Genomic DNA, 15,543 nt, shown 5'->3' with positions numbered 1-15,543 from the left:
GCAGTGGTTACAGCGTGACCTGCAACAAAATGCTGCAAGTTCTATTTTGAACCCATTTGAAAGATCTCCCACGGCGTTGACCTCATTCAAACTGGGATGATTTTCCAGTCCGCCCTCCCAGTTTCTTATTTTTGCTTAGCTGAAATTATCTCTCTTGAGTCTGAAGCCATTCCCTCTGGTCTTATCATCAGCGGCGTTACGGAAGAATGTGTTGCCATCTTGTGGATTGCACAGATACAGGTTTGAAATCTGCTGGGCTGTAAAATCTGCCCCATCAATCTCTTCAAAGCTAAACTTCCTCCATTCCGTCAACTTGTCATCACAGATCTGTAGCAATTGCTTTCTGTTCTATTTGCACAACACCTACTTAAGCCACAAAGCATTTGCCATACATTTGAAGCAAGCGCTAGCAAACTTCACATCTGGAGGGAATTTATGATAAACACAGAACTTCTTAATGTTCACATTTAACTGGCTTACTCCAGCAATGCAATTTTCCTAAGCTACATATGCCAGTTTGTGGACAATATTATCCCCTTTCCTTCCACCCCTCACCCCCCACCCCGGTCCTTTCCTACCAATATTCTGCTCCACACAACATAATGCCTGTGATTATAGTATTCTTTTCAAAAGAAACATTTTATTGATGAACAGATGCACTACAGATCAAAGAGCTTCTGAAAAGCGGTACCTTCTGACTCGACTCCCCCTCATACTTCTGTGTCTGAAAAACTCAGATGTCAGTCTCAGATACGCCCCCATTGCTTACTTAAGCAGACATCTGGAAACAGACAGTATCCCACTGTGAAATGGAACAAATATATTAACTATGAGAGCAATGAGATTTCACAGGAGCAATAAAGTCGTACAGAAGTGGGCTCACAGACCTAAGGCATCAGTCCCTGGAGGCAGGAGGACTTCTGTGCAGAGGTGCGGAAAAGGATGTGGGGAGCTTAGGCTCACTAATAACTGTGGGAAGATGAAATAAAGATGCAGTAATTGTTGGACAATTAATTCTTCATTCCCGTCCTCCCTGCAGTCATGACTGCCACTGACTTGGCATGGACACTAAAGGTTGATGATGACAGTGCAGCCACATCGATGAGTGGAGGGTTTACTCAGCTAGAGCCACAACGTAAGAAACTTATACACCATTGCTGGAAACACAGGCGTCTTTGCAGCCAAAGCCCCCTTTCCCAGGTACAACTTGCCAGCATCCAGAAAATCAGTTACAAAAAACTTCAGTTTGTTCAGTGTACATTGTTCAGTCTCCTCTCAGTAATTCCACATGTTCACAATTACAAAACAGGGAATAGGTCACTTAGCAGTTTGCCTCTGGTGCCAAAATATCTTGGTCCAGCCCTGATCGAGAGGGATAGGAGCCAACTCCTAGGGACCGTGGGGGCTTCGGCCCCCACAATAAAATATTTGAGGGGCCCAGGTTGATGGGCATTCCCATTCAAATGGTGTGCTTGCACTGTGCCTTGTGATCGATTATTTGGGGTGGGGCTTACCTGGGCCCCCACAGTTATGTACTGAAGTTCTCACCCTGGGCCAGCAGGGGGAATACTGTAGATAGTTTTCACTCAGGTCCACATATGCAAATAAGGGATTGAAAGTGACGTTCAGTGATTGGATAGTTACAGAAAGTGTTACAGTTGCGTTGTAGTGGAGCTCTATATAAGCAGGTTGGCTGAACCCTTCAGTTCAGTTCAGTTCTGGCCTGTGAACAAACAAGAGCTGTTTGAAGAATCACTGTGTCATCTGATATGTTCACCCACAATACCCACAATATTTTATTCAAGTTGGCACCACTGTCGAGAGGACAACCTGCACAACACCACCTAGAACGACTATTTGATAAGACATGGGCATTGATTGGAACAGCTCAGACCAGATATGTAACCGTTAGCAAGGCCAGTGCTTTCACCGGGAAAGTGATAAGCAACAGTCCAGCATAGGAACATGCACCACTTTTGTGCAGTGAGCAATAGCCCATCTCAAGGCATAATAATAATAATAATAATAATAATAATAATAATGTCACTGTTTTGAACAGGGAACCATAGGCAATAGCAAAAGCTGAATAGCCATAAGGAATAAGCCGAAACATGCAACGCAGCTGCTGGAAAAAGCAGAAATATCCATATAAAAAAAGCCAGAATGTTTCACACAAACTAAATATAATCCAACTCCCCACCCCCACCCTATTTTCCTTTACAAAACTGCTGTATTTGTCATGCATAGAATGTCACTTTGGTTAACAAGGTCCTTCGGATTTATTAACTACGGACCCCTGTTTTTGTTTTTTTAAAAAGAGTTCTACAAAGCTTCTTTTTAACTTAGTCTGTACAGAATGTGTGGCCTTGAATGCCAGAAAAACTCCTTTTAATGTTTAAATGATCACAGTTTTAATAATAGCTTGTAAAGTGATTTGTCTTTAACGACATCCTTTACTTTTAAACGTCTTTAGCCAAACATGTCTGGCTTTGGTGGTTGCTGAAATGAATTGGATTGGTTATCTAGGGTAATACGTACATGCTAACAAATTACGTCCCTCCTGGGCCAATGTAGATGTGAATTGTGGGATTCTTGTCAAATTCACATTGTTTCCTGGCACTGTTGCAAGTCACTCAATTAGACACCTTCCAAGACCTTTCCTGGCCTAAAATGTAGCTAATTGCTCCTGTTCTGTGGACTATGATTCATCTCACAGATGTCTAAGAACTTCTAGCTACTATGCCATAATAAAATCAATGCATGCACCACTCAGACATAATATTCTTTCCAACAGGATATCATTTACTCCCCACCCCCACCACTTTTATATGATTAATCCAAAGTAAGGAAGACCTCCTGAATCACTCGTGACGTGGCAGCCTCTGCTACTTGGCTTTTCGAACAAGAGCAAAATTGTATGAATACAGCCTTTTATCCTTCATCTCCAGGTGCAGTGGTGTTCGCACTTGAGCCCAACAGCAAGAGGTTTTTCTTTTTAATTTTCCGCTCTTTGGGGTATTGTAATCTATTCCCCAGCTTTTGGTTTTGTCTGTTGACTAGCAGCAGGCAAAACTGGAACGTTAATACAGAGAAGCAGAAGGCAAGCCTCCACAGTACAAGTCCATGGGAATATAGGGCACAATGTTGCTTTAACACAACCCACCTCTGAGACTGGTGTCAGTAAGCAACAGAGGATTAAGAGTATTGCTATTAATTGTCAGTCCTCAGGTGAAAGCTCTATGCTGCGGTGATTATGAGCCCTTGGTGAAATGAACCAAGTTTTTGTGGTTCTGCTAGTTGCTTAACCTCGAAATCTTGAGATCAAACAAACATCCTGAGGCACCATCCCATTCCAAGTTAATGAAGAATAGCAAAATGAATAGGTGACTGCAGTTATTTTGTGCAATAAGTAAATACACCAAAAAAGAAAGAAAAAAAGGTAAGGTAAATTATCCCTGGGCGGTTAAGTCCAGTTGAAGGCGACTATGGGGTTGCGGCACTCATCGCACTTTCAGGCCGAAGGAGCCAGCGTTTGTCCACAGGTAGCTTTCCAGGTCATGTGGCCAGCATGACTAAACCACTTCTGGCACAACGGGACACCATGACGGATACCAGAGTGCACAGAAATGCCGTTTACCTTCCCTCCACAGCGATACCTATTTATCTAGTAGCACCGGTGTGCTTTCGAACTGCTAGGTTGGCAGGAGCTGGGACAGAGAAATGGGAATTCACCCTGTCACAGGGATTTGAACTGCCGACCTTCTGATTGGCAAGCCCAAGAGGCTCGGTGGTTTAGACCACAGTACCACCCGCATCCCTATTAAATGAGCACTGGTACTTCAGCACAAGATAACCCATGCAAGCTGCCTATATCAGAAAAACGGTTAAAAGATATTTATATCAAGGCCATTCCTTACCAGAAGCACTTGAGGGAACATCATGACCTAATAGTTATGAACAGGATGTGAATAGAATATGGATGGACTATGCAGAGATGGCAGCAAAAATAAGAGATCAGAAAGATGAGAATATTGTCAAAGATACTCAAAGTGTTTTGAAGAGTATCTTAGAGGGTATAATAATCAACCTACAAGTAGGAATGAACATATGAGCAGCAGGCAACATTAAATAAAGGAAGATTTGAGATGAAAATGGGTGGTATAATAGATTATGCAGCCAACAAAAGACTACCTGGAATGCCATGGAGAGATGGACTGGGAAGTCTGAGGATAAGAGATAATGAGGAATATTGTATGATGCATATATAAGTTGTAAAAATGCTTAAACAAAATAAAGAGAGAAAGAGAATTCTGTCAGAGTGGAAATTCTTTTTGGACTATTTGAGGGGGAAAACTATAGTCAAATGAAATTGCAAGCAGGATTTGAATAATAGGGAAGGCAGGAGATAAAGGGATACAACAGAAACATCACAGACGTAAGGATAGGAAGTCGAAATGTAAGAAATTATTATATTGAAAGTGAATTTAGTCATTTCAAATTTTGTGTAAAAAAATAACAAAAATATTTTTTTTAAAAAAGAGTGCAGAGAATATGCAGAGATAGCTAAACTGATGGCACTGATGAGACAAGTGTAAGATTCTTTCCGTGAGGACTGGAAACCTTTTCTAGTTTATTTTAAAAGTAACTCTTTATATATGAAGTCCACAGCGGGGTTTGAAGTTTAAGGGGGGGGAAATAATAGATTATATTAAGAAACTTGTTAAAGAGGATGGAAGTCGATGTGACAGAACTTTAAAATGCAATTATATGTAATTACAGTTATAAACACTGATGATGGCTGAGCAGGAAGTCATTAGTATTGTAGAACAGGATTATAATTATTGAGCGTTAAAACGTAATTTTGAATCTTGAAACCAAATAAAATATTTATATCCAAAAAAAGACTGCAGAGAAAGAGGCTTACTCTGGCGGGTCCACCTAGTTGAGTTCATCTAGTACAGTGACTAATCAGATCCTTCAAGGAAATCTGTAAGATCCATGGAACTATAATATAAAATAGGCCCTGCAGGATCACACTAAGGGCCCATCCAGTCCAGCATCTGTTCTCACTGTCGCAAAGCAGATGCCATGGGAAGTCCCCAAGCAAAACCCAAGTGCAGTATCACATATGAAAGTACAATGGTACCTCTAGTTACGAACGTAATCCGTTCCAGAGGTCTGTTCTTAACCTGAAACTGTTCTTAACTAGAGGCATGCTTTCGCTAATGGGGCTTCTTGCTGCCGCTGCGCTGCCGGCACACGATTTCCGTTCTCATCCTGGGGCAAAGTTCTCAACTCAAGGTAACTCTTCCAGGCTAGCGGAGTTTGTCACCTGAAGCATTTGTAACCTGAGGCGTTTGTAACTTGAGGTACCACTGTAGAAGAAAGAAAAGCCCCACTTGAACCGAGAAGCTTTACTCGGGGAGTAAGCCTTAGGCAGTGATGCAACCCATATCCATGTACAGTGGTACCTCGGGTTACATACGCCTCAGGTTACATATGCTTCAGGTTACAGACTCCGCTAACCCAGAAATAGTACTTCGGGTTAAGAACTTTGCTTCAGGATGAGAACAGAAATCGTGCTCCGGCAGCGCTGCAGCAGCAGGAGGCCCCACTAGCTAAAGGGGTGCTTCAGGTTAAGAACAGTTTCAGGTTAAGAACGGGCCTCCGGAACAAATTAAGTATTTAACCCGAGGTACCACTGTACTTAATGGGGGGATATACTAAGGGGATCCCCCACAATCACTGATCTTCTACTGGGTGTGCAAAAGGACCACGGTGAGCTCAATAACAGCTCTTGAAGTGGCCAGGTTATTTTTTTTATTTTTTATTTTTTAATAAAGTTTATTGATACAACAAGAAAAAAGAAAAAGAACACAAATACCAAATTACACACAAGAATAAACATAAACACATAATTTTCTTAGCAAATAATAATACATCTATTGGTCTTAACACTAAAGACCCAACCTCCCATCTATTCCATATTTCAAATTCATATTACTTATTGCCAATACACACTTTTATCATAATTAAACTTATTCTTAATAAATCTAATTTCTTATATCTACCTTGCAACTATTACTGAAGTTCCTCGAATGCTGCAACAGAATTTAAACTACTACATTTATTTTTCAGATATTCTTTGAAAACCTCCCATTTTGAAACAATTTCCTGTTTTGATTTATTCTTTATTTTTTCTGATAAACCATCTCATTCAGCATATTCTGTCAGCTTTTGGATCCAATCTTGTATAGAGGGGATTTCATTACTCTTCCATTTTGCTGCGATCAAAACTCTTGCTGCCACCGTCGCATATAAAAAGATACCCTTCCTCTTTTGTGGAATATCCAAATCTGTTATTCCCAGGAGGTAGGCCTCTGGTTTTTTATTGAAAGAGATCTTTAGCATTTTTTGCAGTTCTGCATGGATACTCTCCCAGAATACCTGTATTTTCCTACATATCCACCACATATGGTAGAATGTTCCTGAGTGAAGTGGCCAGGTTAGGATGCCTCATTGCAGATGGAGCAGTAACAGGTAAGTTTATATTCCCCCTCCCAACACACAGGAACATTTTTAAAAAATGAAAGCTGGTCCCATAGACCCAGAACCTTTCTGCTCATCTCTTGGCAGCCCTGAGGTGGGAATCTTGACCACCAGCAAAAACACAGTGAATAATATTGAGAGGGGGAGTGTTGTCTTCAGAAATAGACATTTTCCATAAAGGAATGAAAAGAAAATTTCAGATATTTTCTCAGGGGAAAAAAAGTCTTCTGAGAAATTTCAGGTCCATTCTACATCCAGATGTCCCATTACCTTGAATGGAAACTGCAGATGCAGAATCATGTGCAGAACAGTTTTAGGAAACGTAGCCAAATTTCTTAATTTGTCTCCCATCAGCCTAGCATCTAGCCAGAATAAGGAGCATGCGAAAGCCATTCTGCGGACTAATGCTTTTCCCAATAGCAATGATTTAGGAAACTTAACAGTAGCATTGGCCTGGAAGTTACAGCTTTTCTAAGGGATTTCTATTGTTTCAATCAGCTAACTGATTTGCCTTTCCCTAGTGAACTACTCTTCAAGTTACCAGCAGCAGTTTCTGGATTTACTATACCTCGGTACTACAGGTGCAGAAGCAAAAGGGGGGGAGGGGGGCATGGGTGTAGTTTCTACAGCCAATACTTCAATTTTCTGCACGTCTACTATAAACATAATAGAGAATGAGTTCCACAGAACTAGAGACACAGCTTGTCCACATTTGAGCACTATTTAGCTGTTAATCCAATCAGACCAGAGTAGTCCACACCCACATGTATTTGAATAGTTACCCTATCTCCCGCTAGGACTACCGTAATGCGCTCTACGCGGGGCTATCTTTGAAGGTGACCCGGAAACTACAACTGATCCAGAATGTGGCAGCTAGTCTGGTGACTGGGAACAGCCACTGGGACCATATAACACCGGTCCTGAAAGATCTACATTGGCTTCCAGTACGTTTCCGAGCACAATTCAAAGTGTTGGTGCTCACTGTGAAAGCCCTAAATGGCCTCAGCACAGTATACCTGAAGGAGCGTCTCCACCCCCATCATTCAGCCCAGACATCAAGGTCCAGCTCCAAGGGCCTTCTGGTGGTTCCCTCACTGCGAGAAGTGAGGTTAGAGGGAACCAGGCAGAGGGCCTTCTCGGTGGTGGCACCCGCCCTGTGGAAAGCCCTTCCATCAGATGTCAAGGAAATAAACAACTATCTGACTTTTAGAAGACATCTGAAGGCAGCCCTGTTTAGGGAAGTTTTTAATATTTGATGTTTTCTTCTGCTTTTAATCTGTTGGGAGCAGCCCAGAGTGGCTGGGGAAACCCAGCTGGATGGGTGGGGTATAAATAAATTATTATTATTATTATTATTATTATTATTATTATTATTATTATTATTTTGTATATGAGGAACAACTTTGGTCTTTCCTGTTCCTATCATTAGATATTCCCTTTTGTGTTTGTGTGTGGAATCTATTCTGCCAGTTGAGAGAGGTGAGGGGCAGATGGGGCTTGCCCAACCCAGGAAGGTAGCCCACCAAGGAGAAGGAAAACCTCCGCTGCCTTGCAGGACGTCTTAGAGAGAAGAAAAAGGCTAAGGAGCAAACCCTACAGAAATCTGGAGTCCCTAAGACAGTTCGATGGCATCTTGTACGCCTCCTTCCAGCAACTCCTGCAACCAAGCTGGTACCAAACGTCTTGCTCTGCTTCCCTCTGGACCACATCAGTGAGGCTGAGAGGGGAGTCTTGTCATCTGCGCAGCCCAGGACCTCCATATTCACTGCCCAGGCTTGTGCCCCAGGGAGGTCACTTTGGTGCTGCTAACACAGTGGCTTGACTACACCCCCAGAGATGCACTCCATTGTCTTTCAAGGCAGATGGATGCCAACAAGCTAAGTACTGACAGGACACGTGTGTAGATTGATGTGCAGATACCTTTTTTTAAAAAAAAAAAAAAAACCCTGCTGAAGAAGTGTGCAAAAACACACTGCCAGCCAATTGTTGATTTGTTTATGCAGTTTTATGATTTTGTGCAAATCTGAGGGATCAAAACTATCTATATCTATCTATCTATCTATCTATCTATCTATCTATCTATCTAGGGACGCAGGTGGCGCTGTGGGTTAAAGCCTCAGCGCCTAGGGCTTGCCGATCGAAAGGTCGGCGGTTTGAATCCCTGCGGCGGGGTGCGCTCCCGCTGCTCGGTCCCAGCGCTTGCCAACCTAGCAGTTCGAAAGCACCTCCGGGTGCAAGTAGATAAATAGGGACCGCTTACCAGCGGGAAGGTAAACGGCGTTTCCGTGTGCGGCTCTGGCTCTGGCCAGAGCAGCTATGTCACGCTGGCCACGTGACCCGGAAGTGTCTCCGGACAGCGCTGGCCCCTGGCCTCTTAAGTGAGATGGGCGCACAACCCCAGAGTCTGTCAAGACTGGCCCGTACGGGCAGGGGTACCTTTACCTTTTATCTATCTATCTATCTATGGGGGTGGGGCTAAGTGCTTGATAGGCACTCAACAGCAAAGCAACTGAAAATTCTCAGCACACACTTTTCAGATTGCCTAATATATCTAGTGCAGAAATGTTTAATGTGGTTTGCTTTTGTGGAAATTTGTGGGCTCAAAAAGTAAAGGAAGAAACCCTCCATTCAGGAGTCTACTAGAAATATTTACGAGCATAGTCAGAAAAGAAACAAAAGCATTAAGGAAGTGGATGGTCCCATTCGTTGAAGGGTGTAATCCTGCTCTGGATTGGGTTGCATTCCTGTTAAGGATCAGGTTCATAAGCTTGGCAACTGGGTAAAAAGTTATGCATTTTTAGAATCTATGTCACGTGTAAGCAATAGTTACACCAATATGTTGGACTACACAACATATTGATGATATCATGTTGGCTACCCCTGGTCTAACTATTCCTTACACTTGACATAGTTCCTAAAAATGTGCAATTTTTTTACCCAGCCCCTTTGGAATGTCCAATAGTTGTTGGTTTCTGCATAAGATTTTAATGGCTACTTGTTTTAATTGATGGTGGTTTTGTAGCTCACTGATTTCATGCATTGTAACCTGCCCTAGAATGACTCTCATGGTCCCTTCAATCCCTACAATTCTATGAATCTGTGAAATAATAAAACTGCATTTCAGTAACTTACATACAAAAGCAAACCATTCTTCTTCGATTCCAAGGGAATGGGTCCTGTTCTGCAAGGGGATAAGCAGAGATTCTCCTAGCCCTTGAAGACAAAGACCAAACCATGTTCCAAACTAGACAAAGGCAGATTGTATGGGGAGGGGGGAGTTTGTTTTACCACGGCCAGATTCATTGGAGAGGCAAAAAGGTTACCCCACTTCAGATAATCTTCCCTAATACGGAACAGCTTTAATTTACACCCTACATAATAAGTCTAAGAAAGCTATAACCACATAGTCAAAGGGATGAATAACAATAGACAGCCATCTCTGTTGGCATTAAATCTGAGTGAACAGTTTACCTACACTCCAGGTTGGTACTGTCTCCTGTCCTCTGTTTTGATTTATAAATCATCTAAAAAAAGGTGTCTCGAGTTATATGAAGACAAAGATGTTCACATCACCAAATGCAGCAGTGTGTGTGTGTGTGTGTGTGTGTGTGTGTGTGAAGGTGAGTCTCTTCTATAGAAGAGCCAGTGTGGTGTAGTGGTTAAGAGCGGTAGTCTCGTAATCTGGGGAGCCGGGTTCGCGTCCCCGCTCCTCCACATGCAGCTGCTGGGTGATCTTGGGCTAGTCACACTTCTCTGAAGCCTCTCAGCCCCACTCACCTCACAGAGTGTTTGTTGTGGGGGAGGAAGGGAAAGGAGAATGTTAGCCGCTTTCAGACTCCTTCGGGTAGTGATAAAGCGGGATATCAAATCCAAACTCTTCTATCTTTGCATGATGAAATACTTTTGAGATTTGGAGGGGCTGGGAGAGGATGATGACACTGGACAACGTTTTCACATTAAAACAACATTTTCTTCCTTATTTTAATTACTTTTCCACAAGCGTCATGTCTGCAGAAAGAACTTGCCAAAAGACCATTAGAGTATTTCATGTCTTCTTATGCCAGATCCAGTAGGTAAGAAGTTACTAAATACCTGCCCTGTCTCAGCACAATCCACCTCTGGCCTAAACAAAAGTAAATATGCTCATTTTCACACTGTCCTACCTACTAAGAAGGATGGTTGTGGGGAAAGCCATCTTAATTGTTAGTAAAAGTCACAGATCTTTGTAAAACTAAAACTTTTTTTTCCCCTTTCAAAGCAGATTACTCAGTTCTATAGAAGGCTTCATAAACCCAAGGTACATAAATTATATCCTATGGAATAAAAATTATTTCCATTCCTGGATTCCTCTGTAACAAATTTGGCAGTCTGCTTTGATTTTCATAGCACCATGATTTTACTGTCTCTAACCACCTGCCATACCAAAGGAAGCCAACAGAAGTCAGAGTGTTAGGGTGGTCTGTCATAAAGTAAATGTTATTCTTCAATAACGTTCTAAAAAAGCATCATTATAAATCAGGAAGGTGTCCACTAATGAGTCCTGGGGTGCTCATTAGCCCCATATATATTTGGTCAGCTTACGGAAAGAAAGAAAGAAATAATATGCAAGCAGACTGTAGCCCTGCACATTTCAGAGGCAACTGAAAGCTAATCTCATTACATTATGTTAAATGTAAAGCAGACATTAACATCACACATGCCTGCAGTACACACACACAAACTGTGCACTGCATTGCTTTCCTCCCCAAAATAGAAAAATTGCCCAGGAAGTTCCCCAAAACCAGAGCTCAAATTTTGCAGACTTATTTTTATGCTACCTCTCTTTAAGGACTTCTGTGGTGAAGGACTTGAAACACTGAACATATGAAGCAGTCTTAAACTCATCTGTATGTGTGCTTTTCCCATGCTTAGGAAGCTTTCCCCTGGGAAACACATTCTTTATAATAATAATAATAATATTTTATAATTTATACCCCGCCCATCTGTCTGGGTTTCCCCAGCCACTCTGGGCAGCTCCCAACAAAATATTAAAAACACGAAAAAACATCAGAAATTAAAAACTTCCCTAAACAGGGCTGCCTTCAGATGTCTTCTAAAAGTCAGATAGTTGTTTATTTCCTTGACATCTGATGGGAGGGCGTTCCACAGGGCGGGCGTCACCACCGAGAAGGCCTGGTTCCCTGTAACCTCACTTCTCCCAGTGAGGGAACCGCCAGAAGGCCCTCGGAGCTGGACCTCAGTCTGCGGCCTGAACGATGGGGGTGAAGACGCTCCTTCAGGTACACTGGGCTGAGGCCGTTTGGGGCTTTGAAGGTCAGCACCAACACATTGAATTGTGCTCGAAAATGTACTGGAAGCAAATGTAGGTGTCAGAGCTGCCTCCAGGTCCCAGCTCACAGAGGACCAACGCTAGGCTGTAATTATGTACAAAAGTCTTTATTGAGGTTCAGTTTCCATTTTAAAGCCGCAGCGTGCAGCTCTACGTCTCGACCTTAGACCGGCGAAGTCCCGTCTGAGTCTCCTCCCCTTCCACACCAGTTTAAGACTCTAGCCTTGCTCCACCTCTTCCTAAATTCCTTTCTCCTCTGGGCCCTCCTGCCCGCTAGGGTTTCATCCTTCCTGGACTCCTCTGACGCTGACCCTGATGATTCTTGCCCCTCCTTCCGGCGGGCTTTAGGACCTGGTTCCCTATCCGGGCTACCTTCTGTGCTGCTCGCCTGTACATTTGAACTTGGCGCGCGCGCCCAGCCTGCAACTTTCCTCTTGACCGTTAACTCACTCTCCGATGGAGGCGTGGTCAACCCTGACTCATCTTCTCTCGCTGGTGGTGCATATGTGGGCTCTGACACCTGGGACTCCTCCCCCCCACTACGCTCTGGTGGGGAAGCTGGTCCTGATTTCCAACTGCTGCTCTGGGAGTCCCCGCTGGCCCCTTGCTTCTGGGGTGTCCCCCTTGGGTCGCCCCTTGCCCTGCCCATCGGCGCCCCCTTCTGTGAATCTTCCGATTCGCTGGAGAGGCTCATGGAATCTATCGGGCTGCTGTCATATTCTCCTACGCTGCCCTCGGATTGCTCCCCCTCGCTCTCCATCTCCTCTCCTCCCTGCGCTCCCGCTGAGTCCCTGACAGTAGGTATTTCAGGACTGGTGTTATACGGTCTTGGAGGCCACTCCCCACTCCAATAAATTGGAGCAAATAACGATCGGGAGAAATCTTGGTTGTTTGCTCCAATTGAGTGGAAAAAATTATGTTTGTCCAGGGAAAAGTGGTGGAGCAAGAGCAAGTCTGGATGAGGCCTATTACTCCATCTACCCAGTGTTGTCTGCCCTGACCAAAGGCAGCTTTCTGGGGCCTCAGGCAGCAATCTGCTGTCACAGATCCTTTTAACAGGAAGTCCTTCCTGGGGTTCGAACCTGGGGCATTCTGCATGAGGGGCACCTGCCCTACCACTGAGCTATCACCATCCTAGAGCAGTATTTCCCAAACTTGGGTCTCCAGCTCTTTTTGGACTACAGCTCCCATCATCTCTAGCTAGCAGGACCAGTGATGATGATGGGATGGGATCATCAGGGATGATGGGAACTATAGTCCCAAAACAGCTGGAGACCCAGGTTTGGGAAACTCTGCCCTAGGGTGAATATGAAAGGAATGGATCGTTGTGTCTTCTACATGACACATTGAGATATGGCCTTTCCTTGCATGCTTAGGATTTCAAAGCAAAATTCCCAGTATCACACAGTGGCCATACTCACATCACAACAAGCAACGGATGCTGGTTTATCATAGTTTTCGATGAACAAGCTGTGTGCTAGCACAGGCTGCCCCACAACAAGAGGGAGAATACAAATCATGAAGTCATATGGATTCACCGGTGGGATCCTGGCTTGTGTCTCCCTAACAAGACAGCCTCAATCCACTGTTTGTTGTCGATTTATGAATCCTAGCATGTTTGGAAGCAAGAAGCCAGTGTCCTGAGTTCAGATATCACAACAAACTAGGCTTAACTTCAATTTCCTTGATTGTTTCTCCTACTCCTTCCAGGCAAGGAGAGAAGTGGGAATGACAGAGCTGTGTGCAACCAACAAATTGCAAAATAATCCAAGATCATTCAAAATAAACTAGAAAACCTGGCTCATCATTACTACCAAACACAGCCACAACATCAATCAGTAGTTGCGTGAACCAGGATACGGTTGCTTCAGTACTGTGGTACCTTTGGATATGAACGGGATCCGTTCCGGCGCCCTCTTCACATCCTGAAGTAAATGTAACATGCGTTTGTGCATCTGCGCATGCACGGGTCGCATTTCGTCACTTCCGCGCATGCACGTGATGTCATTTTTAGTGTCTGCGCATGCGCAAGCAGCGAAACCCGGAAGTAACGTGCTCCGTTACTTCCGGGTTGCCGTGGAGCGCAACCTGAAAATACTTAACTTGAAGCTAATTTAAACCGAGGTGTGACTGTATACAGTACTTGTTCCTCAGAAAACAGCTTGATAAAGTACCTTTTGGATTTTAAATGGAAATGCTTAAAACATCAGCAGAGAACAGCGAAGAGCGTGCTGTTGTTTGACTTATGTCCCGCTTACAGGCCTCTCAGAGGCATCTATGTGAGAACAGGAAGGTGGACTCAATGGGCCTTTGAGCTGATCCAGCAAGGATCTCTTTGTGGCAAATTATTAAAACAAATTAAAGAGGTGAACTGCAACCATTCCTTGACCACTTTGGTCGCTCTTTTCAGAACCCTTTCCAACACTACAATAGCAGTTTTGAGACAAGGTGACCAGAACTGCAAACAGTATTCTAAGTGCAGTTATAGTGTTACACCATAGATTTGTAGTTTTCAAGTCATCACTCATTTTTAAAACAGGGTTCCTCCGCTGCAAGTTTAAACTGTTTAAAACAGAATTATCTGCCTCCTCTTAAAGGAGATATATTCATTGCAACTTTTGCTGAAATACGCAGCAAGGAAAAGACAGATTACTATTGAAAATATTCACCAGCATCACTGAGGAAACTCCGACTGAGGAAACTCCGACGAAAGAAGTATGGCAAGAGAAACTGATGGACTATGCAGAATTGGCAAAATTGACACATAAACTATGGGACAAGGATAACTATGACTTTAAAGGTGAACGGGAACCTTTTACAAAGCACTTAAAGACGCAACAAAGTGAATTGGACTCCTTGGCGGGTTTTGAATAAACAATCACAAACTTTTTATCGATAACAAACAGCTAGACAAATTAAGGATCCATACAAATCTGTAACATGCAGAGAATAGCATTCATAGAGAAACCAGAGATTGGAACTGAGGGAAGTCAGGGGGGCATGGGGAAGGTGGGTTGTTTTATGGGAAGGAGGGGGAGGGGAAATGGGGGGGAATTAAGGATGATATGTTTTAAGATAATACGTTTTGTTTAAATTTTTAATAAAAAATATATTTTTTAAAAAAGAAAATATTCACCAGCATCAAATCTCAAGTTGCTCACCCCTCTTGTTCAAATTGCACACTTGGTGCCAAATATTAGAAAAATTGAATGCCTTATCAAATAAAGCAAAACATTCATAGATGTTCCTACAATATGCATGATGGTCTTGAGAGCACCATTAGTTGAAGCTCTCTCAAGTTCTTCCTGGTGTGCCTAAAAAAGTTCGCTCAGTCTTGGTTTAGGACTAAAAGGCCTTGACATGTAGTGAAAACAAATGTTTGTCCCCTTACAGGGCCTGTTGTATGAGCTTAGCACCCATTTGCTGAGCAGTTCCATTGATGATGTGAATTGTTCCATGAAATGTGCCTTTGGAGTGGTGGAAGCCACCCTGAAAGAGAACTACTGTGAAAGATACAGAACATTCTTTGTGCTGCAAGAGCCCGGGTTTCCTCATCAGCCCTCCTTTTCAAAGGGTGGTTTCTCAACCAAGAAGAAACAAAGCACGATCAAAAGCTGCTGCCCTGGCTTTTCTGTGCAAAGTGTTAGCAGACACGGCAACGATTC

General features: G+C 43.3%; 1 protein-coding gene across 9 annotated transcripts in view; it reads right to left on the bottom strand.

Moving 5' to 3' along the window:
- Positions 1–15,543, bottom strand: part of LOC307212652 (uncharacterized protein) — a 230,559-nt gene that overhangs the window by 169,700 nt on the left and 45,316 nt on the right. For 3 of the 9 annotated variants that reach the window (XR_013837046.1, XR_013837047.1, XR_013837053.1), the window contains one exon: positions 818–969. The exons of 4 other annotated variants lie outside the window; for them this stretch is intronic. The gene's annotated coding sequence lies outside the window, so the exon portion shown is untranslated. 2 more of the 9 variants (XR_013837045.1, XR_013837052.1) reach the window with 1 other exon arrangement.

Source organism: Podarcis cretensis (assembly GCF_951804945.1).
Source record: "Podarcis cretensis genome assembly, chromosome: 3".
Taxonomy (NCBI): Eukaryota; Metazoa; Chordata; class Lepidosauria; order Squamata; family Lacertidae; genus Podarcis; species Podarcis cretensis.
Note: the sequence above shows the minus strand (reverse complement) of the source record. Positions and strands in the feature narration are given on the sequence as shown.